General features: G+C 31.4%; 1 long non-coding RNA gene across 1 annotated transcript; it reads left to right on the forward strand.

Moving 5' to 3' along the window:
* Window positions 1–2,285: 2,285 nt before the first annotated feature.
* On the forward strand, window positions 2,286–3,764 carry LOC128281879 (uncharacterized). The gene is made up of 2 exons (XR_008272232.1): window positions 2,286–2,363; window positions 3,560–3,764. It is a non-coding gene; the product is annotated as an uncharacterized LOC128281879 (long non-coding RNA).
* The last annotated feature ends 1,308 nt before the right edge of the window (window positions 3,765–5,072 follow it).

Below are 5,072 nucleotides of genomic sequence, written 5' to 3' on the forward strand. Positions count from 1 at the left end.
CCCTATATTTTTTCGAATCTTGAAATCTCAGTCTGAATGCAAACGATGGTCTTTAAATCCATAGCTGACATTTTTGTAGGTAATATATATGTGGAAATAAGAAGTTGACATGATATTATATATGAGATAATAATATGTTTGACACATAATATTTTGGAAATAGTAAAGCTTAACTTAATGAATTTAACCGTTATTGTTTGGTCAAAGAACTCAAACCTAAAATTTTAAAATTCATAAAGAATAGAGATTAAAATGACCAAATTAAAATATATGGACCAAATCCATAACTTTTACTTAGTACAGGATTAATGACATAATATAACCCTTAAAAGAGTGTTGGATTTGCTGGTTTTTCGAGTTTCAACTACGTATATTCAACCCAAATATGTGGGTTTGCATTATGAAATTTCACTTTACCTGCGCCATCACGCTTTCACCTAGCAGTTCTTTGCTCTTCAGCTTCTCTTGTAGGGTTTACTTGTCTGAATACAATAATGATGATGATGATGATAAATAAGGAAAACTTATTATCATCTCCAACCACATGTACTTTGAGGTAAAAACATATTTTATGGCTCCTCTCAATTTCAATACGGAATAATTTGATCCTTTTAAAAAAATTGAAGCAAGTGAATAGTTTGACACAATGTTTAGAATTATTCATAACCTCTCCTCAGCCGATAAATAGAAGGATAATGCGCTTCAGCATACTCAAATCCATATCCTCCTGCATTGACAACAATACTCATACCAATTTAACTAAGAATCAATCAGTATAAATATATTTTTTTTATTTTAAAAAAAATTCAAACATCATGGTTGAAATTAGTTTTCAATTTTTTTTCCTTTTTTCTTTTTCTTGGTCCTATCATGTATTTTGTTGCTTCTATACATAGACCAAAATTATGGGAGTTATTATTTCTTGAGAGGAATTTAAACGTTTTTGGTATGAAAAAAGTTAATCTTAAATTTAATGTGATTTGAGGATATCTTGAGTTTTGTCCAAAAATAGAATTAGAATAAACAGCGGTTAAATATGACTTTGATTGAAAGGATGAAATTGAATTATTAAAAATTATAATGTTTTGTCTTTTAATTTTATTATTTGTAGATATTTTTTAAAATTTTACGTAAAAAGATAAAATTATCTTCAAAATAATATCTATTACTTTATAAAAACAAGGGATTTTTAGTAAATTCTCCATTGAATCGGGGCCCGATTGAAGAGCGACACCAACTCAATAAGAATATTAAATATAAGTATAGATATAGATATTGACATGAATATTATCCATGATAAGTTCTATATTAAAACGATGATAAATATTTTATTTATTTTTAAAATTTTAAATATATATATATATATAACAAAACACATAATTGTAATCCTATTATTTTAACATTGAATATTTATATCTTATGTCTATACTTATATTAAGCTTGATTGAGTTGGCATACAAGTTATCCGGATACACATTTAGTTTGAAAATTACCAAAATATTTTTATGTTTATAAAGCAACAAATATTAATACAAGATTGTTGATGCTTGAATCAGAGGTGAATCTAGGGGCTGGCAGGGGCCCCGCCCCCTAAAATAAAAATTTACTATTTAGGCCTTTTAAAAATTTAAATTAATAAAGGTAAAATTATACTTTGGCCCTCCTTAAAATTATAACAATTTGATTTAATTATTTAAAAATTATAAAGATCATAGACTATTAAAAATTAAAACTTCATTCGGCCCCCTAAAAAATTTTTTTGGCTTCGCCCCTGGCTTGAATCTAATAGGTGGAGTGGATAGGAGAGCTGGGTGGTTCACCTAGTTGGGTACAAGGCAGAGAGCCACAGTAAAGGGTGCTTCGAGGAGATGAGAATAGAGTAGGAAAAGAAGGATGAAGGTGTAACATCCCGAAATAGGGCCTAAACGGAACAGTGGTTGTGAAACCACAAATTCGAGGTAGAAAAAATTTATTTTATTAAAATTTTGAGGTCTATGATATGTTTGCATGATTGTGTGAAAATTTCGTGAAGAAATTCTATGCATAAAGTGCTTAATTTGAAATTAGGGACTAAATTGAATAAATTGCAAAACTTGTGTTCTAGAAGTATTTTGCATAAAATTGAATTATATTATTAATTAGAGGTCCTTAAAGAGTAATTTTACCAATTTCTAAGTCTATGGACAAAAATTGGACATGGATGAAATTTTTGGAAAGTTTAGTAGTAAGGGCATTTTGGTCATTTAGGGGTAAAATGAATTAAAATACAAAATTAAAAGCCAATTTTGCTCATCTTCAACCCCATGGCCGAATATAGCAAGGAGAAACCATGGCTAGGGTTTTTCAAGCTTCCAAACTCGATTGTAAGTCCGTTCTAGCCTCGTTTTCAATGATTTTTACGTTTTTTGAAGTCCCGGTAGCTCGATTAAGCTTATGCTAGCAATAATTCAACCTAGGGTTCATATTTGGAAAAATACCCATAGGTGAAATTTGTGTATTTTAGTGTTTTATGATAGAATATGAGGTTTTAAATTATGTTAGACAACTTGTACTACTCGGTTTTAAGCAAAAACGAGTAAAAGGACTTAATCGGTAAAAATACCTAATAGTCATAAGTGCATGTTAGAGTGTGAATTTGATGCTGCTATAGAAGGGAAAAATGATCAGCATGTCATAAAACATAAGAAAATAGGCTGAAGTTTAATTTACGAGCTTTGGGGCAAAAGTGTAAATATGCAAAAGTTTAGGGGAAAAACTATAATTTTGCCAAAATATGATTTTGGCAAAATTTGAATAATGTGAGTCCTAATTAGACTATATTTTAAATGATAGAGCAAAGAAAACTGAAATTCGGGCTAAAATGGGGAAAATACCAAGTTGTGGACGAAATGGTAAAAGTAGCTATTTTTGCATACGAGGTAAGTTTACAGTAAATAAATGCAATATTCTTTTATTTTACATTATTATTGTCAATTTCCAGCATTTATATACTTATTTTTCTTGAGAATATTTAAAGTCGAATTAAAGTGAAGTGACGAGAAAAAGCATTAGGAAGCCCGTTTGAACCTTAAGAATGTTAGGATATTGGGGTTGACAGACAGACGGAGACGAAATGAGCCATGTAAGTCCATATCAGATATATGGCTTTGGAGACAGGAATGAGCCATGTAAGCCCATATTAGATATATATATATATGGCATTGGAGACAGGAATAATTCATGTAAGTCCATGTCGAAGACATGGCATTGGCAGGATATTGATAGACAGGAGCGACCCCAGTATCCTTAGTATTCCGAGTGGTTCAACGGGTCATTGTACACGTTAAATTACAGTGAATTATCAGCAAAAGGGAAGGTAGATTATATTTATGAATAGTGAAAGGTCAGGTAAGAAAGAAGGTAAATGAGTAAAGAAGAAGGTAGAAAATGAGAAGTAAAGAAAGTTTATGAGGTTAGGTGACATTATGTATAATTATTCATTATGTTGAATGTTGTAATTTATTTGCTTGTAAGCTTACTAAGCCTAGTGCTTACTCTCTTCATTTTCTTTTTCTTATAGTTCTTATCAAGCCACTCGGGGATCGAAGGAAACGTCGGAGACCGATCACACTATCGAAGAAATCACATTGGTATAGTTAGACGTTTCGTTTTGTGTATGGCATGTATAGGAACTTGGTTTCTTTTGATATGATATGATCAATGAATGATGTGTAAATACTTGCTAGTGATTAACTAATAGAAGGGCTGATGATATACATGTTTAATAGTATGTATGAATAAGTAGTAACTATCACATGAAAACTAAGAAAAATGTGAAAGTAACTTAAAAACAGATTCAAGTATCAGAAATAACGTGATTTTGAAAAATCACAAGGAATTGTAGAGACATGGGTTGATGGTGAATAATATATGAAATTAAAGCTCATTGTGTCTATTTTCATATGGATTAAGCAAAACAGGTAAAGGTTTTGTATTTTATAAGATATCTGAGTTTTAGTGAAATAGGGCCAGAGCGATTTTTGGATCCCTTGTTTCAATTTTAGAAATTCACCATAAATTTTAAAAAAATAATTAGGTGGTGTACCTTATATGGTTAGAATCCTTATTGAATCTAGTTTTAATAGAAACAAACGGTATAGTCATATGATTTTTGTACAGAGAGAAAAGTGGTTCGTAGTAAGTAGAGGCCAGTGCAGTCGAATTCTGAAATAGGGGTAACTTTAACTAATAAACTGTACTAATTGGCTAAGTCAAAAATTCTAGAAAAAAATTAGTAGATAGATATATGAGTCTAGTTTCATGAAAAATTTACGGATATTAATTTCGAGTTTTTAAACTCGAGAAATGAATTTTTAAGTAACCATGACACAGAAAAATAGTTTATTCCGAAAATTAAAATAAGTGGTTTAGAGTTGTTTAAAAGGTAAAATAAGTTTAGTAACACCTCAAGCTTGACTCCGGTGACGGTGGCGTGGGGGCGTTACAGAAGGAGAATAGAGTGATGAGAGAGAAAAGAGAATCCTCTTTCCTGTTAGAGCCAAGGGATTTTTTACTCTTAACTACAGTCTTAAAGTGCCACATGTAAAGTCCATATTGGTGGCTCACAAACAAGTGGCCCGCCACTATAGGCCTAGGTAGGATGGCAATCGAACGTGTTGTCAATCACTTTAGATAGGACGTAGTAATTGGATTCAAATATGACAATTAGTTAATGGGGTCTACACAAATGTTAAGCCAATAAATATTTTCGAAGGGTGTGCTCAAGGAGTAAGTGGGACCCTTGTGAGTGCCATACTAAGAAGTGTATCCAATGAGTGCGCTCGAGCAGTGGCATAGCCAGGGGGGCTGGCATGGGCCCCGGCCCCCCTAAAATGGAAAACTTTATTTTAGGCCCTTGAAATTTTTTAAAAATTTTAAATTAGTAAATGTAAAATTGCACTTTAGCCCCCTCTAAAATTATAAAAATTCAATTTCATCCTTTACAAATTATAAAAATATAAACTATAAAAAATTAAAATTTCATCCGGCCCCTCTAAAAAATTTTTTTGGCTTCGCCCCTGCGCTCGAGAGGT

Source organism: Gossypium arboreum, chromosome 1 (assembly GCF_025698485.1).
Source record: "Gossypium arboreum isolate Shixiya-1 chromosome 1, ASM2569848v2, whole genome shotgun sequence".
Classification (NCBI taxonomy): domain Eukaryota; kingdom Viridiplantae; phylum Streptophyta; class Magnoliopsida; order Malvales; family Malvaceae; genus Gossypium; species Gossypium arboreum.